The sequence below is a fragment of the Hemitrygon akajei genome, chromosome 1, assembly GCF_048418815.1.
Source record: "Hemitrygon akajei chromosome 1, sHemAka1.3, whole genome shotgun sequence".
Classification (NCBI taxonomy): Eukaryota; Metazoa; Chordata; class Chondrichthyes; order Myliobatiformes; family Dasyatidae; genus Hemitrygon; species Hemitrygon akajei.
In genome coordinates this window covers 135,620,776-135,647,497 of record NC_133124.1, presented here as the reverse complement: position 1 = coordinate 135,647,497, position 26,722 = coordinate 135,620,776, and the positions used below count along the sequence as shown (strand labels likewise).

The 26,722-nt window shown below is 40.3% G+C and overlaps 1 protein-coding gene across 3 annotated transcripts in view; it reads right to left on the bottom strand.

Moving 5' to 3' along the window:
* Positions 1-26,722, bottom strand: part of rims2a (regulating synaptic membrane exocytosis 2a) — a 1,051,530-nt gene that overhangs the window by 570,796 nt on the left and 454,012 nt on the right. The gene's annotated exons all lie outside the window — the stretch shown is intronic.

The window sequence follows — 26,722 nt, the reverse complement described above, 5'->3', positions numbered from 1 at the left end:
GGCTGTGCAGCACTCACAGCAGGAGTTCAGCCTTATAAAGACGTCCCTCACGTCGGCTTGACAGCAAAACAGACACTATAACTGTGTTGGAGGTAGTAGAGGTGGAAAAGAGGAGGAGAATAGTTGCTTCACTGATGGTACCTCAAGAACAGCCATCTCACTGCCCAATCAGAAGCCCTGGCTGAACACAGAGGTGTACTCCCTACCAAAAGCCTGGGACTTGCCTTCAGGTCCAGTGACTGAACAGCTCCCAGAGCAGACAGGAGAAACAATGTTTTAGGCATCAAGAGGGCAAAGGCTGTCTTATGCACAGAAAATTTCAGGAAGCTATCTGATAATCAACACGTACAAACAAGCTGGAGGAACTCAGCAGGTTGGGCAGCATCCGTGGAAACGAGCAGTCAACGTCTTGGCCCGAAACATTGACTGCTCGTTTCCACGGATACTGCCCAACCTGCTGAGTTCCTCCAGCTTGTTTGTACGTGTTGATTTGACTACAGCATCTGCAGTGTACTTGGTTTTTACTACTCGTTACTCCGCTGCAAAGTCTCTTTGAGGTATGCCTACCCTGAAGAAGTTTAAATCTTCTTTTCGACGGGAGTTCAGTGAGACCCTTTCTCACTGCTCACCCTCTGTGATCTCCACCTCTCTCCGACTCTTTGATCATTGACCTGACCCAGACATGGTACCACAGCCACATCTCATTTTTGGGAACGTGTCTCCGCCGCCATCTTGTACCACAGGGATTCCAGCTCCGGTTCCAGGCCTCCCAGTTCGGGCCCAGCGAGGATCCCTGGTACCTCTGTTTTATTGACCATTGCTCCCTCTGCTGTTCCAGCTGTATTCTCTAAGCCACGCTCACCACCATGCAGAGATACCTACAGGCCCTGTCTCTCTCTCTGCCACCACTCCGGGCCTCGCTTTCCACCGTCTGCCATGGATCTCTCCTACACTTCATTCTCCGTCGAGTTCACGCCTCCAACCACCATTTCTTCTACTTTCTCGTGTCCAAGAAGGATCACAAGCTCACCCGCCTGCAGCCCACGATGACAACCGCCTCCAGCCCGGACCCAGACCCCTCTGACTTCGACTTCTCAGGCCTTCGGCAGGCCAAAGACCCATCCCACTCTGACTCTGACCCCGACTAGAACCATGACCTCCTGGACATGGGCACCAATCCCTGACTGGCCATGGACTCACTCGCTTCTGACTCAGACCTCAGTTCTGGCGCCCTGCAGGCCACAAGCTCTGACACCCTCCAGCTCCAGATCCAGCTCGGACCGAGGTCCTGATCCTCTCCAGACCAGGACCATCATTACTGCCACTGGGTCCTACCGCTCATCTTAATCCTCTACTACCCCCTATCCTCCCCGCGACTCCCAACCTTCCCTCCACCCCTCATCCCCCCTCCATTCCTCTGATCCCTCATCCTTCCCTCAGCCCGCTCTCCCTGAACATCCCAACCCCCCTCTCCCTCCTGAGACCTCCCACTCTTTACCTTCCTCTGACCCCAGCCCCAACCCTTGCCATGTCTTCACCATCCCCTCTGACCTTCCCCTCTCTGAGGCAGAGCGTTCTGTCCTTAGCAAGGGCCTCACTTTTGTCCCCCTCCATCCACACCTCAGTGAGTTCTGTGCCTGACATGACGCTAAACTCTTCTTCCATCACCTACGTCTCCGAGCCTACTACTTTAACAAAGATTCCCCTCCCCCTATTGATGACCCCTTCTCCTGTCTTCAACCCTCCTCCTCCTCCTGGACACCCACACCAGGCCTTCTACCTGCACTCGATCTTTTCATCTCCAAATGTCGCCGAGACATCAACCATCTCAACTTCACCACTCCTCTCTCCTGTTCCAACCTCACTCCCTCTGAACACACTGCCCTCCACTCTCTCCGCACTAATCCTAACCTCACCATCAAAAAAGTCCTGATGAATGGTCTCGGCCCGAAACATTGACTGCTCGTTTCCACGGATATTGCCCGACCTGCTGAGTTCCTCCAGCTTGTTTGTACGTGTTGATTTGACCACAGCATCTGCAGTGTACTTTGTGTTAGCTATCTGATAATGATGCCCAGCGTAAATGGCTGGGCATCAAGTGTATTACTGATAATGCAAGGAGAAACAGTGCTGACTGTAACAGGGACGCCTCCCTCCATGATGCTCTAAATTTCTACGCACACTTTGAGACAAGCAACACTAGGCCGGCCACTAAGGCTACCCCCCACCCCCTTCCAGGTGAGCAGCCACTGCCTGCAATGGCAACAGCAACACTCGACCTGTTCACGGACTGTTTGTCCCACTCCCACCAAGAAAGAGGCTACGTAGCATCTATGCCAGGACCACCAGATTCAAAACAGTTAACTTCTGGCAAGCAGTAAGGCTGATCAACACTTCCACCCACAAGCACCATCAATACTTTATTATTTCCTGCCAAGGCCTGGTGCCAGGCAAAAAAAACCTCTTCCTTAATGTCAGCGAGACAGAGGAGATGGCTATCGACTTCAGGAGAGCTGGCAGCATTCACACCTCCCTTTACATTGGTGGCTCTGTGTAACTGAGAGCAACCTATGTACAGCCTGGCATCACTTTATGGATAAAAAATCAGTCTATGTATATAAACTCTATATTCACTGTGATTTTTTAAATTGTTATTGTTTCCTTTATCTTTTCTGGGGTGGGGGGGCACAGTGTTGGTGCAGCATCGGATCCTGAGTACAAATTATTTTTTTCTCTTGTACACTTGTGTACAGGAATTTCCACCACATAATCTTGTATTGGGTTCACTGCTCGCAAAGCCCTAATTATAAGAAGGTTACCCTGTATCCACATACTCTTCAGGGACTAGCTTACTACCCTCCCTATTCTCTGCCATGTGGTCCAGCTGCCAATGGTTGAGTGGTGGGTTCTCTCTTCCAAGGAGGAGATACTTCCAGCTAATGAAATAGTTTAAGCACAGCTTATTCTATTTCAATGATCCCCAATATTTTCTAATATTATGCTGTTTTGCTACTAGTTGACATTGTTTGCATATGATGTTTCTCAGATACCTTTGCCTTAACAAAGTAACTCACACAGATGATATAAAATCTTCTGAGGGCAGAGACCAGAGACACTTAATACTAATCCTGTGAGGGCTGATTCTTTGAGTATACAGTCATTGTTAGATCAGCAATGCTCGTGACCATGTTTGATGTGCAAAGTGACATAACCCCTTTGCCTTATGTTTGGCTAATGCAGACAGGAGGATTCATGGTCACTTCACTTTGCAAACCATATGTCCTGAGAAGCCAGCCCCTGCTGTGGGCCAGCAGCTTGCGCTCTATCAACAATGCTGTCTGCAAAACTGTGCTTTTAATTGCGAACTGATTCCTGGAAGACTGGTTCTCGTTTACAAGAAGAAGCAGAACAAACAATATTTGTTAGAAGCTTAACTTTGTCACAAACAACTTTGACCCTTTGGGAAGGTCATGCTGCTGTGCTAGAAAGCGGATGGTAGCAATAAGCATCTCTGGACCATCACACTCCACTCTGAACATCTCCTCCACACTCATCATTAGCAAAGATGCACTGCAATCAGTGGTGTTAGCTCTGCACTACTCACTTTATACCTACGATTGCCCAGCTAAGTACATCTCTAAAGCCATATTTAAGTTTGCCAATGATACTACTGTCGTTAGCTGATTCAAAATAGGAGAGAAATTGAGAATGTGGTTGAGAGGTGCTACAACATCTACCTTTCACTCAATACCAGCAAAACCAAAGAGCTGTTTATCCACTACAGGAGGACAAAACTGGAGATCCATAAACCAATCCTCATTAAGGAATCTGAGGTGGAGTGGGTCAGCACTTTTAAATCCCTTGGCATTAATATATCAGAAGAGCTGGCATGACAGTGTCTCTACTTCATTAGAAGTCTGTGTAGATTTAGCATGTCTCCAAAAACTTTGACAAACTTCTATAGATGCAGAGTGGGGAGTATCCTGACTGGTTGCATCATTACCTGGTATGGAAACACCAATGACCAAGAATGGGAAAATCTTAGAAATAAGTGGTGGATACAGCCAACTCATTACAGGCAAATCTATTGAGCAGATTGAAATGGAGCACTGCCACAAGAAAAGCAATATCCATCATCAAGGACCCTCATCATCCAGACCACTCTCTCTTTTTACTACTACCATTGGGCAGGGGGTATAGAAGCCTTAGGTCCCACACCACCAGAATCAGGAACAGTTATTACCCTCACCATCAGGCTCCTGAAACAACAGGGGTAACACTGAAAATCGTGCAACCTACACTCACTTTCATAGTCTCTTTTACAACTCGTGTTCTCAGTATTATCACTATTATTTTTTTTCATTTGCAGTTTTCATCTTCTTTTGCACATTGATGGTTTGTCGGGCTTTGTTGTTTTGTAAATTAAATTGGATTCCTTTAATTTCTTGTAAATGCCTGTAAGTAAGTGAATTTTAGGGTAGTATATGGTAACATATATATACTTTGATAATAAATTTATTCTGAGCTGTGTATGGGGAGAAGGCAGGGGAGTGGGTATGATTGGAAGAATTGGACCAGCCTGTGATTGAATGGTGGAGTAGACTCGATGGGCCAAATGGCCCACTTCTGCTCCTATATCTTATGGCCTTGTCTAAATAAAGATCCTATTGGATGAAGTGTCCTGGGGGTGCAAATCTCACAAAAATTCTCATGGTCCTAGAATCCATCCCACACAATCAAGAAAGCTCACCAATACTTCTGCTTTCTAAGGTGGTTGAGGAGAGCTGGACTATGCACATCTATCTCATGTCATTCTACAGATCTGCAATAGAGAGCATCCCAACATGCTGCATAACACCGCAATATGGAAAGTGCATTGTGGCAGACAGGCGGATCTACAGCAAATAGTCAAAACTGCCCAACACATCACCGGCTATCTGCCATCAAGGACATATATTCAGAAAGGTCCTAGAAAAAGGGCTTCTAACTTCATGAAGGATCCCACCCACCCTGTTCATGGACTGTTTGTCCTACTGTCATCAGGGAGGAGGATGTGTGGCATCCATGCTAGGACCACCAGACTCAAAAACAGTTACTTTCCCCAAACAGTAAGGCTGATCAACACCTCCACCTACTAACCCACCCCTCCACACCCCCAACCATCATGACTTTATCATTTCCTGTTAGTCACCTTATGTACAGACGCTCCTATGCCTAGTGTATCTTTATGGACATCAAATCAATTTATGTATACAAGTTATCTTACATATTTATATTTATTGTGTTTTTTTTTATTATTGTGTTCTCTATCTTAGTGTGTTTTTTGTGCTACACTAGATCCAGAGTAACAATAATCTTGTTCAAAGGGGAACACTTTGTGTACTGAAAATCACAATAAGGAATCTTGAATTGAATTGATCTGAATTAACATCAGATGCTGTGGCTGTGGAGCAGGAAGGGCCGGGTCCTCAAAGCTGGTGGGAGTTGGCTGAAAATCTCATTGTGTCTGGACGCATAATGGCAATTGCTCTGCCTAGAGTTGTGGACGCAACCCAGCACATTACAGAAACCAGCCTCCTACCTACGAGCCCTATCTATATTCCTTGCTGCCTCGGTAAAGCAGCCAACATAATCAAAGAATTTCTGTCCCCCACCACCCCACCCCCCGACCCCAGACATTCTCCCTTATCTCCTGTCCCTTCAGGCCGAAGATACAAATGCCCGAAATCACATACCACAAGGCTCAAGGACTCTTGAATGGATCTTTTGCATGATAAGTTGGACTGTTGTCCTCACCAATTACCTCATTATGATCTTACACTTTATCATTTACAGGCACTACATTCTTTTGGTAGCATTTAAATTCTGTTCTACATTATTATTGTTTTCCATTATTCCAGCTTAATGCTCTGTGTAATGACTTGAACTAAACGCAAGACAAACTTTTACTATACTTTGAGTTTTGTGACAATAATAAACCAATACCAAAAGCAGAACAATGAAGCTCTGCTACAAAAAGTATCAGTGACAGGAGAACAGTGATAAATCAGAATCGGAATCAGGTTTAATATCATTGGAAAGTCTGGTGAAATCTATAGCTTTGCGGTAACAGTACATTGCAATCCATATGAAAAATACTATAAATTACAATAATAAATATAAATAAATATTAAAATAAATAAGTAGTGCAAAAAGGAGAAAAATAGCAAATAATGTGAGATAGTGTACATGGGTTCAGTGTTCTACAGAAATCTGATGGTGGAGGGGAAGAAGCTATTCCTAAAACATTCAATGTGTGTCTTCAGGCTCCTGTGCTTCCTCCCTGCTGATAGCAATGAGAAGAGGGATGCCCTGGGTGATGGGGGTCCTTAATGACGGATGCCACGTTTTTGAAACATCGCTTTTTGAAAGTGTCCTCGATGCTGGGGAGGCTAGTGCCCTTGATGCAGCTGGTTGAGTTTGCAACTTTCTGCAGCTTTTTCCAGTCCTGTGCAGTGGCCCCTCCGTACCAGATGGTATTGATGCAAAGCGATATCACTGTTTCGCACATTGATACTCTAAATATAATAAGTTTAATTTTAACTTTCAATGCATTGCTTAACCATTAATTAAAATGGCTTTAACAATGTAAACTTGCTTTGGTTGCTTGTTGAACACAGGATAATGATGATGATGATGATGATGATGCAAATATTAATAATGCAAAGTAAGTCTGGGCCTGGTGTTGCCCTTCACCCTTCAGACAATTCCTTTCCAGAAAGAAGGGTATATCTTTAGAGAAAGAAACACTCTAAATCTACATCAATAAAATCCCTCCTTTCTCCATGGAGCCATTAGCAGCTGTAACTCTGATTGAAGAGAGATGTTGATGACTAAATACTTGCTTGGTGAAAAGCTACTAGGTCTATAACTAGTAAGTCATAATCCTAAAGATGTTACAACCTAGTAATGTCATAGAATGTAATCACAAAGTTCAGCAACAAATTTGTTACAAATGTTTGCTAATGTTGCAAGTTGCTGGGCTACATCAGATTTTAAATGCAACTCGAAGTCTACACCAAATGAACCAATATTTTGGATACAGTATTTATTTTCAAGTTACATAAAAATAATGTACATTTTCCATGATCACTTGCCTGAGGAGTTAAACTTCTGGTGCAATATTGTTTCATTCTATAGAAATTGCCTTGTTGGATTGAATTAATCCTTAGAATTCTATAACTCTATTTTGGATACATCTTAGCCAAGCTCCTACATGACTTGAAATCTTTTTACAGCAGGACTGGAGATGAGGATCTTTTCTGTCAAAAGTATAAATTTCATGATGAGATCCTTGAGAGTACCTGAGTTAAGGGAATTCATACTAAGGCAGAATAACCATTTGATTTATTTTAAGAATTACTGTAATATTAGATTACAATTGTATCAATTTATTAATAATAAAGTGAATTTTATGAATTAGAGTTTAAGGCTACTCTTAATGCTAATTGTCATTGATGGTAGTGAGCAGCATCCATCATAGCTGATTTATTTCCTTGTGAGCAAATTTAAATATCTGTTTTCCATATCTAGTTGAGGTAAACTATGATGTGCATTTCAAAGAGATTGTTCAGTAAGGTATTTAACCCGTGAGTAATCCCGTAAACCTAAACCAGGGATCGATCTGAGGAACATGTCTTGAAAGGGCTTTTTGTTTGCTATCCTGCTGAGTTAGTGTACAGCTGAGGGCAGACGGATCTGAAACAGTGGGGTTTGACCAAATTCCTTGATGTGGATGCAGAAGGTAACCCCCTCATTCACACATTCATGTTAGGAATGTTTTATATACAAGAAGTAATACTTAGGCATATTTACTGGTATCCTCTCATTATATAGTGCAGTATGTGTTGTGGCCACAGGCAAGACCTTTCAGACACATAGTAGTTATTCATCAGCTCTGCCTCCAGGAAAACCTTCTACTTATGAAATTGTGACTGATAGCTCAGCCGTATACGAAGTCCCATATATTTACAGCCATCCTGCTATTCCCACTTGGGATCACTTGTATCTTCTTCCTGACCTCCAAAACCATATGCACGTTTGCTGATAACACCACTGTTGTGAGCTGTATGAATCAGCACACAGGGAGGAAGATTGAAAATTTGGCTGAGTGGTGTAATAACAACAACCTCTCACTCAATGTCAGTAAGAGCAAGGAACTGATTGTAGGCTTCAGGAGAGAGAAACCAGAGGCCCATGAGCTAGTACCCATTGGAGGATCAGAGCTGGAGAGAGTCGGTGACTTTAAATTCTTGGGTGTCACTATCTCATAGGACCTGTCCTGGACCCATCATGCAAAGAAAGCACGACAGCGCCTCCATTCCCTCAACAGTTTGTGGAGGTTCAGCCTGCCATCAAATGCTTCGGCAAACTTCTATAGATGTGTGCTGGAAAGTGTGCTGACTGGCTGCATTACAGCCTGGTATGGGAACACCATCATCATTCAGCAGAAAATCCTACAAAAGGTGGTGGATCCGGCCCAGTGCATCATGAGTAAAACCCTCCAACCATTGAGCACATCTACGTGAAACGTTGCCATAGGAAAACAGCATCCATCATCAAAGATCCTCACCACCCAGGCTATGCTCCTTTCTCGCTGCTGCCATCAGGTAGAAGACCTCAGAACTTGCACTGCCAGGTTCAAGAGCAGTTACCACCCCTCAACCATCAGGCTCTTGAACAAAAGGGGATAACTACACTCATTCTGGTGTTCCCACTTTTCTGATGGTCTCACTTTAAAGATTCTTTATCTAGTCATTTCATGCTCATTATTTATTGCTACTTATTTATATTTGCATTTGCACAGTTTGTTGTCCATTGATTCTGTTCACAGTTACTGTTCTAAAGATTTGCTACGTATGCCCACAGGAAAAAGAATCTCAGGGTTGTGTGTAGTGACATATACCAACTTAGAGTGACTGTTGGCATCACAGTAGCCTCTCTTACATGTAGCATTCTTCTCCAATGACTAGGTTCAGAGGGGTGGTCTAACCTATGCAATGTGGCTGTGGTTTCATATTTTTTCCACTTTTTCAGGATGCACTGCATTGAGCTCTGAGGTATGTTCAGTGCCTTCAAGAAGGTCTTGTACCCTTCCCCAGATTTGTGCTTCTCCATTACCATTTTCCTAACTTTTCTTGAATGTTCTTTTGTTTTAATTTTTGTCTGGTCTGTTGAAACTCTACCATACTGTTGGACCTTACAGAGAGAGGGAATAGTTATTCCAATGAATTCATCGAAAACATGTGATTATCCGATTTTCTACATCAAAAAATTGGGTGTTAGTAGGGTAATATGTAGGAATGCACCTGAGGAAAGTTAGTGATATGATTACAAAAAGGATGAATAACTTGTCAGCCTGACAATTTTGGTTTTTAACTTTTAGAAAATTGTTGAGAGGTTTTGGAATTTTTCCTTTGATTTGACATGATACACAACATTTTGTATATGTATTAACTCAAATTATCTTAATTCTATGTACTTTAAACTTAGAAAATGAGACAGTAAAATGTGAACGTAGTTGTGGGGCTGAATACTTGTTCAAGGCACCGTATATACTTGTAACAGCATCAACACTACAGGACTAGAATGTACAATTGAGAGCTTTAACCATTCTGCACACATCTTTGTAGCAGTGAAGTCAACACTGGGCCTAGTTCTCCAGAGCATATCTGGTGCTCATGGCTGGTGATCAAATTGGCTGGGCTCCCTTGGATTAGAGTCCTGGCCAGCATGTCAGGATTGGTCTGACACGGTAACAACGCCAAAAGCAAATCCAGTCCACATGCAACTCTATACTGTAGTGTATTCAATATTTCAGTAATATTTGAGTAATATTGTAAATATGTTGTTTAAGTAAGCATTCATTATTTGTTTAAATAATTCATTATGGGTCTTATAAAGAGTACATGAACAGCCTCCACATCATAAGTGCGTGCCTTGCTAAAAGTAGAAAAAATGATTCTAATAGTAGATACCTTATTCCCAGCTCTATGTTTTCTTTCAATTAGTTTTATGTTTTGGAGTTACAAAACATAACATATACCTAGGTATACTGTAATTGTTGTTATGGACACGGTTCCGATAGGGATTGCTCTGTCACTAAACAACATGGATATCATTCCATATTTTAAAATACTCCAGTGTTATACTCTGTACTAGTGGTGACAGCTTTTTCATTGGGGCATAATAATGCTGGCATTGCACTACATTGGAATATAGTACAGAGGGAATGTCTTGGGAAGTAGAATAAAGTTCAAGAGATGCGGTGTGTGGACAATTAATAAGGCAGTGAGTGAAGTGAAGCCATGGCATCTACTCTAGTGAGCAATGGGAACTATGGCTTTTGTATCTTTAAATTTAGCATATCGCTGGACAAGAACAATATTAATTTTTGGCACATGTTTCACATATGCTGCAGAATATTCCTGTCCGTTTTGATTTTACATTTACATAATTATTTCTATACTTATCATTCTATAAAATCTTTCCCCTTCTGCAATGATTGCTTTTAAAGACATCATAAGGCCAATGTTTTCTCAAACTAGCTAGCAAACTGGGTTTGGGAGAGGGAAGATCGACAATACAAATGCTTCTTCCATCTCTGTTTCCGCTTTCACAAATATTCTGCTGACCTAGATTCAGCCTGCAGTAAATGCAGCTACACAGGAGGTTTCAGCACCCATTTCACACTAAAGGAAGAGAACACCACAGTCGAGTTTCTAGAGCAGGATCTATGACATTCTTCCTAGTTATCTGAGATATGATGTGTTCCATTAAAATATTATTTTTAATTGGCCTTTGCAACAACCTGTAACATTCCACAAAGTAATCAATCAAAAATCTTCTAATTGATAATTAAACTGAAAAATCACTCACTTGGAAATAATAATTAAGCCCATGCCAGTAATATTCCAGAACAAAAATAAAAGATATTTGGAAAAATATAGGTTAGCAAATGAAAGACATCATGGATTTATTCAAAACAATCATAATGACCATACGGTGGCATGGTGGTTGACATATTACACTGCCGGCTTTCACCGATCCAGGTTCAATTCCCACCGCTGCCTTTAAGGAGTTGGGATGTTTTTGCTGTGACCACCTGGGTTTTCCTCTGGCTCCTCCAGCTTCCTTCCGCATTCTAAAGGTATACAGCTAGGGTTATTGTGTGTGGGTGTGCTATGTTGATGCTAGAAGTGTGGCAACACTTTCCCAGCACAATCTTCACTGACTTGATTTGATGCAAATGATGCATTTCACTCTTGGCTTCAATGTTTTCATGTACATGCCACAAATAAAACTAATCTTTATATAAGAATTGAAGGGAGGGGGTATGAAGTTGATGTTTTCAACATGGACATGTAAAAGATTTTTAACCAAGTAGTGCACAATCAACATTGCCAAAACTGCAACCCTGGGGATTAAAGGAGAAATAATGATGTTAACATAAAATTGGCCAAGGAACAGTGGGATATGTTGAAGCTTACCTTGAACAGCTTAGGTTATGATGTGTGGTGAACTGCATATACCTGTCTGGACACCCCCCCCCCCCCCACTAACTGCTCCTGTGGCTCCTCCCACAACCCCTGTATAAAGGCGATTGAGGCCTGAGCCCTGCCCTCAGTCTCCAGGATGTAGCATGGTGGTCAATTGCTGCTTGTTCTTTCTTCCAGTCAATAAAAACCGATATCTTGCCTCACGTCACAGAGAATTATTGATGGTGCATCAGGATACAAGTCTAATTAATTCAAACTGCTCTCAACTTCAATAAAACAACTTATATTAAATTCAATTATCTCACTAATTCCTGAATTCTACTGTTTCTTTGCACCAAAATAGGGGCCAACCGACTTCTCCACAGACACTCCTCTTATCAGCCTGTTTTCTTCTGCCTCAAAAGTCATCCTACATATAACTCCTTATTTTGAAAGTGATCTCTGATTAGCAGATTATCAGTAGAGCCTTTGATATGTCCACTTCCAAGTGTTTCGATACAGAAATGATAGTCTTCACTTCTTCCATTACCTGGTGGGACCTCAACGTTTGTTTGGTCTAGTCCTCTACAGACCTTGAGTTGTTACAGAGATTTGTCATTTCTTCAGGCCAATAGAATGGGTAGAAAATTCACCAGACAAGAGGGAATTATACAATGATATCCCAAGAGTACATATTCATTAATTTGTCCTCATCTTCCTGCTCCTGACCAAAATATATTATTTTACTTTACTTTATTGTCACCAAACAATTGACACTAGAGTGTACAATCATCACAACGATATTTGATTCTGCGCTTCGTGCTCCCTGGAGCACAAATCAAAGTAAATATAATAAAAATTCAAATTATAAATCATAATTAGAAAAATAGAAAAGGAAAAGTAGGTAGTGCAAAAAAAAACCGAGAGACAGGTCCGGCCCAGATCCGGGCCAGGATCCATTCAGCAGTCTTATCACAGTTGGAAAGAAGCTGTTCCCAAATCTGGCCGTACCAATCTTCAAGCTCCTGAACCTTCTCCTGGAGGGAAGAGGGACAAAAAGTGTGTTGGCTGGGTGGGTTCAAAATTGACACCACTTGCTTCAGTTTCTGTTTGTAAGCCGGGAGGAGGAGTATGGCCTGATGGTCTGATTTTCTGAAGTGAGGTCGTGGGACGGAATTGTAGGCATCCTTAATTGCTGTGTAGCAGTGGTCAAGTAAATTCGGGCCTCTAGTGGAACAGGAGACACGTTGGTATAACTTTGGCAGCGTTTTTCTGAGGTTGGCCTGGTTAAAGTCCCCGGCTGTAATGAGCAAAGCCAGGGTGTTGTTGATCTTGCCAGATGTAGCAAATTGGAGGTTTAGAAGGGTTTCTCGGGTATAGGATAGTGTGGAGGCAGCTTGCTCGAGAGAGCACGCACAGTGTTGCCAGATACCAGCGCCATCTTACCTCATCCATTAGCTGGCAATATCAACAAAAAGTTTATTTGCCCCATCTAATCTGTAATCTCATCTCATTGTCCTTTCTATGAATATCTCCAATATTTTTCAATTTCTGGCAAAAAAAATCCTGCTAGTTCAGGTTAGTGATAACTACCTGAATGCACTATTGCAGCAAGAGTCCTGCAGAGCTCAGGGGTTGTTAGGATGGATCACTTTTGACTTGGCTCACAATTGAGTTTCCTCCTTCATCCAGTACCGTCCCTTCAATCACACTAACATCTAGTGGTTGCCAGGGTCCAATCAGATTCAATCCAGGGAAAGGTGTGATTTGTGAATGATAAAATTGGTCCTTCCATAATGTTTTATTTGATCCTGAGTACCTGTGTTGTGGAACTAGATATACTTTCAATTGGCCTGTCAACTTTACATTGACAAACTGTCAATACATGAGCACTGTGTAACAAAATTAATTTTGAGTACCCATTTGTGCAAAGGAACAGACAACTATTGGAACCAAACTGTTGCTTTCAGATGACTCCACAACATCTGTGTGAAAACTCTTGTAATGGTGGTCTGATTGACATAGCAACACATGGATCCACTGGGATTTGATTGCTCCCAAAACCTCAACCTAACTTTGGAAGAAAATTAAATGGCCAGATGGTGCTGATGTTCTTCCAGCGTTTATGTTAATAGCAAATATAGATTAGTTAGAAGGACTTGGGATCCAAAATTTTTAGAAACCAAAAACAGGTTGATGTTCAGCCTTGCTGTCTGAGTTAGAAAGGTCTGGGCTCAACCGAAATTCCAGAGATTTAAGAGCAACAATCTAAGCACAAATGATCCGCTTCCTTGCAGCATTTTCTGTAAAATCCCACCTAAGCACTTCTTCATCCAATGCAATATCACCACAACCTAAAGATTTGGTTCTGCTACTGTTAGAGCCTGTAACCTACATTCTGGCAGTGTGATTTCAGGCTGATTGGGTGCTTGGCTGTCTCTGAAAGGAGGCTGCGGTTAAAGCACGTGACCTGGAGGCCAGGAAGCCAGGAGACAAGGCTCGGACCTATGATCAACTCCATCTCTCACTGATCTCGCTGAATAAAGCAACGAGGAAGATTGAAATCATCGAAGTGGTTGCGGAGGACAAGTGAGCGTTCAGTGCTATCTACCAGCTTCTTTCTCACTGCTGCCGGAGAAGGTGTCTGCGTGCAGCGGTCTCGCACTCTCTCTTGCTCACTGCTGCTGAGGTAAGGGCCTTGCGTTGGAGTGGTCTCTCTCTAACTCAATGCTGTAGGCAGAGAAAGGTTGAATCGACACGGATTGTAGATTTGGACTGTAATTCAGGTTTATGGTCTAGTTTCTAGTTCTAGTTCTGATTGCTGTATTTTGTTCCTACTTTGGGGCAATTTTTGAATCAGGGTGGCCTGCAGATAATGAACACTGAGCGAAATACACCTTTTGTTTCACAAGCAAGAGTGAATCTGCAGATGTGATAAATCCAAGTAACACACACAAAATGCTGGAGGAACTCAGCAGGCCAGGCAGCAGCTATGGAAAATGTACAGTCGACGTTTCAGGCCGAGACTCTTCAGCTGGACTGAAAGGTCCTCAGCCCGAAATGTTGACTCTACCTTTTTTTCATAGATGCTGACTGGCCTGCTGATTTCCTCCACATTTTGTGTGTGTTACACATTTTGATTTTGTGTTTTATATTCTGTGTCTTTGCTCGTTTTTTGTTGCCATTTGCGTGATCTTTTTTGCATGTGGAGGGGAGGTGGGTTTGATGCTGGATGTTTTTTTCCACGGTTTTCTTTGTTTTCTGGCTGCCTGTGGGAAGAATCTCAGGGTTGTAAACTGCATACATACTTTGATAATAAATGTTCTTTGAATCTTGAAATAATGACAGGTCTCAGCAGCCAAAACAAAAAAAAATTAAAGATGAACACCAAACAAAAACAAAATAACAAAATATTCTAAAATTATAAATTATCTGGCAAATTGAGTATGTACTTTCTTTAAGAAAAGTGGCTGATCAGATTGGGCTCAGTAATGCAATCAGTCACCGCTCTGCAGATATTTTCATTTTCATTCTTTCCAAATGCAACAAGAGAGAAAAAAAACCCTCCGACTCAGCCTTCTCCTATTACAACTCAGCTATTTCATGCCATGTATTCAACACAGCGTTACTTCTGCTGTGGATAATATCAAATCTTCACAGATTAACCATTAGGTTACATTATTTGGCTAGTCCACTTGCAAGGCAACCCAATACTTTGTCTTCATCCAGAATAAATCACTTTAAATTAAGTTAGGATTTGGAGCAACTCATTGTAAAATGACAGATATATTATTTAATTTGGAGCTTCTTATTAACTTAATTCAGATGGCAAATAACACATTTGAACCTCTTGTTATGGATTTCTTACATTTTCTTTTCAATCACAGCAAACACAGAGGCCTGTAAAGGAGTACAGCAAATACTGTTAATTGCCATAGACATGACGCATGAAATGGTCAGGGAAGAGGATTTTGAAGAAGTTTTGTTTACCCTGAAAGTATGAAGTATTACAAGTATGATTATCAATCAAAATGCTTGTTCTGGTTAACTAATCAATAGTTATGAAGTTCTGAAGTTATACTATTCTATTCATAATAAAGGCTCACTTCAGTAACATCCACTCATACAGTCCTTTGTCACTTAGTCACACTGTCACTCATGAACTTCTACAGATGTACCACGGAGAGCAACACCGTCTGGTTCAGAGGGTTGGAGGGGTGGTGACACTGCAGAGGATTCAAATAAGCTGCAGAAGTTGTAAGTGCAGTCAACTCCATCATGGGCACCAGGCTCCCAAGCATCCTGGGCATTTTCAAGAGGTAATGCTTCAAAAAGGCAGCATCCATTACTATGGACCCCATTACTCAGGTCATGCCGTCTTCTCATTGTTGCCATCAGGAAGGAGGTACAGGAGCCTGAAGGTGCACACTTAACAATTCAGGAACAGCTTCCTTCTCTCTGCCATCCAATTTCTGAATGGACATAGAACCCACGAACACTACCTCACTACAGTACTGTTTTTGCACTACCTATTGAATTTTTCATATACAAAATATATTGCAATGTACTGCTGCCGCATAACAACAAACTTCATAACATATGCTGGTGATATTACATCTGATTCTGTTCCTTTATTATTCCAACAATCAGCACAAAATGCATCACATTTATTCATTGTCTACTTTGGTTTTATGTTCAGTCTATAACCCAAGCAGCATATTAGGTTGTTTCTCTTAGTTATCACACATGAACATAAAATTAGAAGACCATTTGGTGCCTTAAGCCCTGCTCTGTCACTGAATAAGATGATGGCTGTTAAAATTGCTCAATAATTGCAAACCACAGTGAAGCTGGCTTTTCCCAAAAGACAAATCTTTCATCCTTTTGATACAACTTTAAGCAGTTCAAGCACGAGAAAGTGAAAAAATCTGATATCCAGAGCAGGTTTGCATCCCCCTCCTCACTAAACTGAAAGTACACTATTTGACAAGTATCTATCATCTCCAGCCGAATTTATTTAGAGAGATATAGCATGGTAACAAGCCCTTCCTGCCCAATGAGCCTGCACTGCCCAGTCACATCCATGTGAACAATTAACCCACTAACCTGTATGTCCTCGGGAAACCAGAGCACATGGAGGAAACCCATGCAGTCACAGGGAGAACGTACAGTACAAACTCCTTACAGACGGTGGTGGGAATTGGACCCAGGTCACTGGTGTTGTAATAGCATTATATTAACCGCTATGTTAACGTACCACCACTTCAGACCAAAAGACATAGAGGCAAATCTAGGCCACTCAGCCCATCGAGTCTGCTTTGCCATTTCATCATCGTTGATCATTTCTCCTGCCTTCTCTCCATAACCTTTCATGCCCTGACTAATCAAGATCCTGTCAACCTTCACCTTAAATGCATCCAGTGACCAGTCCTCACAGCTGCGTGTGGCAATGAATTCCATCGACTCACCACCCTCTGAGTAAAGAAATTCCTTCTCATCTCTGATGTAAATGGGTGTTCCACTATTTAGAGGTTGTGCCCTCTGGTCCAAGTCTCCTCCAACAAAGCAGTCACATCCACTCTATCTAGGCCTTTCAACATTTCAGTGAGATTGCCCCACATTTTAAATTCTGGTGAACACAGGCCGAAAGCCTTCAATCACTGCCTATATCATAAACCTTTCATTCCCGAAATCATTCTCATGAACATCCTTTGAACCCTCTCCAGTGTCAGCATATGTTTTTTCTTAAATGAGGGGCCTAAACCTGCTGAAAATACTCTGAGGCCTCACTAGTGCCTTATAAAGCCTCAACATTACATCCTTGTTTTTATATTCAAGTTGTCTTGAAATGAATGCTAACATTGCATTCATTTTCCTCACCACTGAGCCAATCTGTAAATTAACCTTTGGAGAACCCTGCATGTGGCCTCTCTCGTAGTTTATACTTTTATTCCTTTTTTCAAAGTGAATGACAATACACGTCCAGACCCTGTATTCCACCTGTCACGTCTTTGCCCATTCTTCCAATCTGTCTGATCTCCCGCAGCTATTTCTGCTTCTTCAACACTACCTGCCCCTCCACCTATCTTCGTATCACCTGAAAACCTGGCCACAGGGTCATCTATTTCATTATCTAAATCACTGGCATACAATGTAAAAAGAAGCTGTCCCAACACAACTAGTGGAACACCATTAGTCACCAGCAGCCAATTTGAAAAGGATCCCTTTATTCCCACTCTTTGCTTGCTGCCAATCAGCCAATGCTCTATGAATGCTGGTACCTTTCCAGTAATACTGTAGGCTCTTATCTTGTTTAGCAGCCTCATGTGCTGCAACTTGTCAAAGGACTTCTGAAAATACAAGTACACAACATCCACTGACTCTGGTATTTTTTTCAAGGAACTTCAACAAATTTGCCAGGCAAGAATTTCCCTCAAGGATTCCATGATAACTTCTTGACCTATTTTGACATGTGCCTCCAATTACCCTGAAAACACATCCTTAACAATCGACTTCAACAGCTTTCCAAGCACTGATGTCAGGCTAACTGGCTGTAATTCCCTTTCTTCCATCTCCCTCTCTTCTTGAAGAGTAGAGTGATATTTGCAGTTTTTCCTGTCTCCAAAATTATGCCAGACTCTCTCTATTACTGAGAGATCATTACTAATGGCTCCACAATCACTTCAGCTACTTCTTTTAGAACCCTAGGGTATAGTCCAACAGGCCCAGGAGACTTATCTACCTTCAAATCTTTCAGTTTGCAAGCACCATCTCCCTAGTAATAGCAACTACACTCACTTCTACCCCCAACACTCCCATACTTTCAGCATACTACTAGTGTCTTCCATAGTGAAGACTGATGCAAAACATTTATTCAGTTCATCCGCTATTTCCTGGTCCTCCATTACTATCTCTCCAATGTCATTTTCCAGTAGTCTAATATCTACTCTCACCTCCCTCTTATTCTTTATATATCTGAAAAAAATTGGTATCATTTTGATATAATTGGCCAGCTTTGTATTTCATCTTTTCTCCCTTATGGTTGTTTTAATTGCCTTCTGTGAGTTTAAAAAAAATTTCCCAATCCTCTAACTTGCTACTAATTTTTGCTCCAATACATGCCCTCTTGTTGGCTTTGACTTTTCTTGTCAGCCGCAGTTACATCATCTTGCCTTAAGAATACTTCCTCTTCTTTAGGATGAATCTCTCCCGTGCCTTCCGAATGACTCTCAGAAACTCCAGCCATTACTGCTCTGCCATCATCGGTGCTAGTATCCCCTTCCAATCAACCTTTCTAGCTCCACTCTCAGGCCTCTGTAATTCCTTTCACTCCACTGTAATGCTTCTACTTTAGAGTCTCCCTCTCAAACTGTAGGGTGAATTCTATCATAATATGATCACTGTCTCCTAAGGGTTCCATTACCTTAAGCTCCCTAATCATATCTGGTTCATTAAACAACACCAAATCCAGAATTGCTGATCCCCTAGTGGGCTCAACCACAAGTTGCTCCAAAAAGCCATCTTGGAGTTTGTTACATATTTAGATATAAACATATACATTTTAATAATATACATAGTATTGTTATATAATTTGAAGATAATATTCACAGTTTAATGCCATAGGTCTCTTCAATCAAGACTCTTGGTTAAATATCTTGCCAATGATGATAATATGGCTCAGGGATTCCAATAAATTTGGTCTTTGAGTGCCTTCAAATCTAAGTATACATCAACGGCTGATTGACCAACAGTGCAGTCAGATAAATTCTTGTCAACCAATGTGATCCTTTACTTACATATATATGAACAAATAGGATACATAACAAATTTGCACTGTATAATTAACAGTAAGAAGGAAGACACTCTATATATAACATATTAAAAGCTGAAGACTTATTTTTTTAGAGGTCTAAGTTCACTTTTTCTATAAAGTAATTTCCTAAAGCCAGTCAAATGTAAGGTAAGGAAAACTCCCTCACTCCTTGCACTTTTATTAGCTTGAGCAAGGAAATACTTAGATCATTCCAGTAAGGCAATAGATAGAATCCTTAAGAGGTAACAGTCAAAACACAAAGTATTATCAGAATAAAATAATAAATTCTCTGTTGTAAGTGACTTGCAGGTCAGGTTGCCTCTCAAATGTGTTACTATTAGCTATATTTCAGCTTTCTCCGGTATCATTCCCACTCTGGCCTCAATAAAATGAATCGTGAGCAATGGAACTGAATGGACCACATCCTGCACCACCATGGACCTGTCTCTATTGTGGATAAATGTCCTAGTATCTTATTTTGCAGTTTTGTTCTCTTCATTGCCGTGTTTAATTTATGTACAAGTTATATTTTGTCTAGGCTTACAGTATATGCCTGTAATGTTGCTGTGAACAAGCTTTTTTATTGTATCTGTATCTCACTACAGTCGTCCACATGACAATAAATTCAATTAGACTTAAAACATACCAAAAAAAGAATTGCAATAGGTCCTTTTCTCAAGTTGAAATGGTATGCAATTATCATGATCTTGACAAATGTTTTATATGTGCATAATTAGTTAACTGTTCCGTGTTTTAATTCTATAATCAACAGCTAAATTTATTTTAATAACAATTCCCTTATTAAAAATAGATAAATCATCTTTCGCATTAAAGAAGTCAAAGTCAAAAGACGTGATGAAAAGTATTTTGCTCAACTGAAAGGTCAATATTAATAAGGTTTCTCTGTCTACAGATGCTGCTTGACCGGCTGAGCATTTCCATATATTTGTGACATATTTCAGATTTCCAACAGCTAAAGGAGTTTTCTTTTTCAATTTTAAACGATGCTACTGTAAAGTCTGGGGAAGGAAGTTTTCATTAATGGAGGTCACCATTAGCCAGTATTTTCAACTTCCTGCTAACAAATCACTTACACTCTGGGAATGAATTAGTTCAATTTAGCAATAGGACCAATTTCAAGGCTGGACTATTTTCTTCAATGCAATTCCATGATATGAAAACATGGATAAGTGAGCTGGAACCGGATCAGATTCTCTCTCAGCAATATACTCTTGAGAGGGTTAGAATTTTCCTTGCAGAATTATTATTTGTATCTTTTGATAATTTTGGAAAGGATGGAAATGGGAGGATTTTGTGCTGAACTTATATTCCAGTAAATAGAAATCAATGAATAATATTATTAAATTGGTTAGATAACCATTGCAAATCCATTAGGTACTGCAGAGCCATAACTAAGTTCATCTGGAAATGGTCAGAATTATCTGTTATTTTTCAAATACCTATAAATGGACATAAAATTTACATTGTCTACACGACTGTGGAATAAAATCCTCATGAACTGGTAGAACTGAATGGCCTGCCTCCCTTTTGTATCTAATTCTTTGATCTGATTATTCAGTAATCTGTTCCTTTCTGCATTAATAGTTTCAATTGAATGTGTAATCAGTTAACATTTTTATAGAAAGAATAGAGAACAATCTCAGAATATTTGCTAACCATAAGTTTTTATACAGCTACTACATGCATAGTATTTATTACCTTGTACTAAAGATATATATTTAACCATTAGATATAGAAGCAGAATTAGTCCACTTGGCCCATCGAGTCTGCTCTGCCATACTATCACGGCTGATTTATTATACCTCTCAACCTCATTCTCCTGCCTTCTCCCCGTGACCTTTGACACCCTGATTAACCAAGAACTTAACAAAATTTGCTTTAAATATACTCAATGATTTTGCATCCACAGCTGTGTATGGCAATAAATTCCACAAATTCACCTTCCTCTGGCTAAAGAAATCCCTTCTCAGCTCAGTTCAAATGGACATCCCTCTATTCTGAAGCTGTTCCTTCTGGTCCTGGACTCACCCACTATCGAAAACATTCTCTCCACATCCACACTGTCTCAGCATTTCAAATAGGTTTCAATGAGATCCCCACTCATTCTTCCAAACTCCAGCGAGTACAGGCCCAGAGCAATTAAACGCTCCTCATACGGTAACGCTTTCATTCCTGAAAACATTCTTGTGAATACCCTCTGGACCATCTCTAATTTCACACAAAACCCAGTTTTGGGGCCCAAGACTGTTCACAATACTCAAGTATTGAAATACTTCACAAGTGCAGTCAGACTAATGCCTTATAAAGCCTCAGGACCACATTGTTGCTCTTATATTCGAGTATTTTTGAAATGAATGCTAACATTTCATTTGCCTTCCTTACCACCGTCTCAATCTGCAAGTTAACCTTTTGGGAATCCACCACAAGGACTCCCAAGTCCCTTTGCACCTCTGACTTTAGAATTTTCTTCCTGATTAGAAAATTGTCTATGCCATTATTCCTTCAAACAAAGTGCATGACAATACATTTCCCTATACTATATTCTATCTGCCACTTCTTTGCCCATTCTCCATATCTGTCCATTCCTTCTTCAGACTCCCTGCTTCCTCAACACTACCTGCCCCTCCACCTACCTTTGCATTGTCTGTAAACTTACTCATAAACAGTCAACCAGAATAGGCCCCCTTTGTTCTGACTCTCTACCTCCTGCCAATCAGCCAATCTTCTGTCTATGCTAGTATCTTTCCTGTAAAAACATAGGCTTTTTGTTAAGCAGCCTCCTGTGCGGCATCTTATCAAAGATCTTCTCAAAATATGAATAAACAACATCCACTGACTCTTCTTTGTCTATCCTGCTTATTATTTCCTCAAAGAATTCCAACACATTTGTCAGACAAAATTTCCCTTAAGGAAACCATGCTAACTTTTGCCTCCAGTTCATCAAATCCTTATCCTTAATAATGGATTCCAACATGTTCCTAACCATTGAAGTCATGTTAACTGGACAGTAATTTCTTTTCTTCTGCTTCCCTCCTTTCTTAAAGAGTGGAGCAACATTGGCAATTTCCAGTCCTCTAAAACCATTCCAGAATCTGGTGATTCTTGTGAGATTATTAATAATGCCTCCACAATCTCTTAAGCTGCCTCCTTCAGAACCCCAGGGTGTGGTCCATCTGGTTCAGGTGACTTAACTGCCTTCAGACCTTTCAGCTTCATAAGCACCTTCTCCTTAGTAATAGCAACTGGACTCACTTCTGCCCCCAAACACTCTTGAATTTCTGGAATACTGCTATTGTCTTCCACCTTTTCTTTGTCCCTTGTTACTAACACTCACGCATAATTTTCCAGCAATCCAATATCCACTCTCACCTCTCTTTTACTCTTTATACAGTATATCTGAAAAAAGCTTTTGGTATACTCTTTCATATTATTGGCTAGCTTACCTTCATATTTTATCTTTTCTCTCCTTATGCTTTTTGTATTAGTTGCCTTCTGGTGGCTGTTGAAAGCTTACCAAATCCTCTAACTTCCAAATATTTTTTGCCATATTATATGCCCTCTCTTTCACTTTTATACAGTCTTTGACATCTCTTGTCAGCCACAGTTGCCTCACCCTCCCTTGAGAATACTTCTTCATCTTCGGGATGTATTGATTCTGTGCCTTATGAATTACCCCCGGAAATTCCAGCCTTTGCTGCTCTGCCATTAGCCCTGCTAGTGTTCCCTTCCAATCAGCTTTGGCCATCCATTATCTTATGCCTCTGTAATTCCCTTTACTGCGCTCTGTAACTGCATATATGCACACACAGAACAAGGTAATTTTATATATATAATGTGTGTGTGTGTGTGTGTGTGTGTGTGTGTGTGTGTGTGTGTGTGTGTGTGTGTGTGTGTGTGTGTGTGTGTGTGTGTGTGTGTGTGTGTGTGTGTGTGTGTGTGTGTGTGTGTGTGTGTGGATAGATAAATAGATATTCTATATATAGAACAAGATTGTCATATATAATAAATCTCTATACCTCTATATATAGGTTTATTAAAATAAATATTTTCAATGAATGAGGTGTAAAAGAAGATAGATTATGATTTTGTTATGTGAATATCTTGACATCCAGCTTCTACAATGCTTAGCTTCATAGAGTTTGAAAATAATGAGAATCAAAACAGCTAGTGAAAGTTGATCTAACTGTAAAATAGAAACTATAAAGAAATGGACATAAAATTTAAATTGTCCACAAGACTGAAGGATAAAATCATCATGTTTTCCTATATGTTCTTATATACAGTATGTTTTTATATATGAATCTATATGTTATTTTGTGCTTGGAAATTCACCCTGAAATGACGTAGTGAAGGTGAGCTGTGGTGCAGTGATTCTGGAATGTAGGGGTTTGATCTTCTTACACAAGTGATGTGTAAAGCCTTCTGTTGTGACAGGAACACTTTGTGATGGTTACTGCTTCAAGTAGCAGGGCTGATTTGTGTCCACATTGCTTTGAATGATGGATTTGTAAAGGAGTGGTTACCATGCAAACCAACAGTGTTTGGAAGAAGCTCCACAAATGGTAGTGCCTGCATTCAAAAATTCACTTTGTAAAGTAATAAACAACAGGAATGACAACATATCTATCTTGAGAGGTTTCCTGCACAAAGAATAATTGTTCAATGATTTCAACATAGCATGATAAAATTATACAATCATGGATAAATTCTTATACAAGTATACTGGACTCTATATGCATTAGTTATTATTCTACTTTTTAAGAACAAACAGCATTTAATATAAAATGGATGTAGCTGTAGATTTCCATTTCTTTCCGCCCGCATCATTCTCTCAAGCATAATTTCAATTTTATTTCCTTACCACTGAAAGACTATCATCAAGCCCACAGTGAGATATCTCCACAGGTTCACAAGTTAGTTCTTTGACTGCCCTAACAATGAGCAGGTTGAAAGCCTGAGTAATGGGGTTCTGGAGCATAGGACTAATCCACTAGAAGCATAGCCAAACTCAGAACAGCAAATAAATCAAAAATTCACAAGAGAGAACAACTGAGATGATTTAGAAATGAGTGCTGTGGAGTTGAAGGAGATGGGGAGGGAAAAGACCGTGCAAAATTAAAAGGCATTGCAAACTGCTGACCTGTTTGGTCAAACTTAGAAATGTGCTTAATCAAAGATGCATTTTTCACAGCAAGTTTGATTGCTATGTAAAAGGCATCTTTGGTTAAGCATGTAACTAAGTTTGCCCCGAAAAGAACTGAAATAGGTCAAAGGCTAAATGAGAAAGTCAGCAGTATGGTGTACGGACTATTCTATGAAGCTGGAAAAAAAGATTGATCTTGCTGGAGCTGACCAGTCCCGTGGGAGGAGCGCTGGAGGAGGCTCATGAGAGGAAGCTTGCCAGATACAAGGAACTGGTCAGCAACTGCTGGAGGCAAGGATGAAAGGCAAACTGCATGCCTGTGGAAGGGAGCTACCGGGGTGTCATTGGACAGTCTCTTCACAGAGCTCTGAGCGCATTGCGCATCGTTGGTACAAGGAGGCAGGGACCCAATACAGTATTACCGAAGCAGCAGAGAAAGATTCAAGATGGCTCTGGATGGAGAGAACAAGTCCATGGGGATCCTCAGCACATGCTACCTGAACAGAACTTGTGGCTTGGTCAACCATGTCTGGTTCACCTGGATGAAGGTGTCTGGAGTAGAAAGACCTAAGACACTCAGTGGCCACAGGATACGTCACTGATGATGTGTTCACAGCAGTGTGAGATATATTCTTCAAATCCTGGTCATGAAGAGATTTTTTGTGGGAATACTTAACATCAGTTCAAATTAGTCATGAGGATCTACTCCACTTTGAATCAGTGATTTAGAAATAGGATATCTTCACCAGGGAAGCGAGCTTAAAGATGGGTAGAAAACAACGGCTTTGATTTTTTTTTGTACTCAACTCTAAGGATTTTTTTGCTGACCAGCACTAGGTGTTGAAAAGGGTTCGATAAATAAGTGCATTGGGAGGACTGAGAGGTTGAGGGAAGCTTGCTTGTAGTCTGTACACAAAGAGATTGATATTGGGAATTGTAATGAAGTGCAGAAAAGTGGGATTCCATGTTCTTTTGAATTAGTGCTTTATTAATAAAACAGGCTTGAAATAAGAAAGTCAGACTTGAAGCTCCCAGTGCACCTTGCTTATTTCTGATTTCATCAGCAGTCAATATATTACATACAGAAAGCATTGCCTAAATAGAATGTAAAATATTGATATACATTAATGTATGCCAATATTTCAAAGTTTTGAATTATCTTATACAGCCTACAGTACCTGTGGTCTAAGGCCAAGTTCACAGATGTGACTGGTTCTTTACTTCACAGTTTATAATAACTGATTTCAAATTTATGCATAGCATTAAAATATTATCATATGATTTCAACAAAAGTTATCACTGTTTATCCAAATAATTAAGCCAACAACACACAAACTTTCTTTTCATAATGAGAGCTACCTCTCAAATAATTCTGTAAGTCCTTAAAAAGTAAGAAGAGTGCTTTAAAAAAACAAATGACATACATACTTATTGCTTAATAAACAATATTTATTGCTCTACTTATTCCTCTCCTAAAGGGATGATATAATTCAGGTACTTCAGTGTTTCAGCCATTTTAGTGCATGTTGGCAGACAGTTCAATCATCAGACATGAAAACTCATTTGATATAACTACACTTCCAGCTGGATATTAGTTCAGTGCCTATTACTGGCCTAGCTGAGAACAGCTAATTCCATGTAAACTTGTGATCAGAACCGGGTCTTCCCGGTCTAATAACTCGGCAATTCATTACTTAAAACTGTATCAAATTCTACACATCACTTTGACAGGAAAATATCTTTAAGAGTAACAAAATTAATACCATTTCAGATAAACTGGGGAAATATACAACAATTTTAACACATATGTAAAATGCAGGATTGCCTTTACCATTTTCCTCTTGTACCATACAAACGGTTAGAAAATCAAATTCATTTTGAAGCAAACCCTACATTTATGATAGCTATCAATTAATTTCTCCTAATGCTAAGAATTTCACATAATGTAAATTAGATTAAAATGCCATATAGAATGTATCTTTAAAAAATCATTTAAAATTATTAATAAACAATCCATCAGTTACACTTGACTTTAAAACATATTGGGAACTAGCCAAATTCAGGTCACAATAAATTTTGTATTTTTTAGATCCTGCAGATGTTTCGAAGTATATTTCTGCATAGTTATATACATAACACATCTATTTTATGAGAAATTACCTTGAACTTATTAGAAAAGTAAATTTCTAACTTTTAAGTCATCCTCATTGAAAACATACACTCCGATAG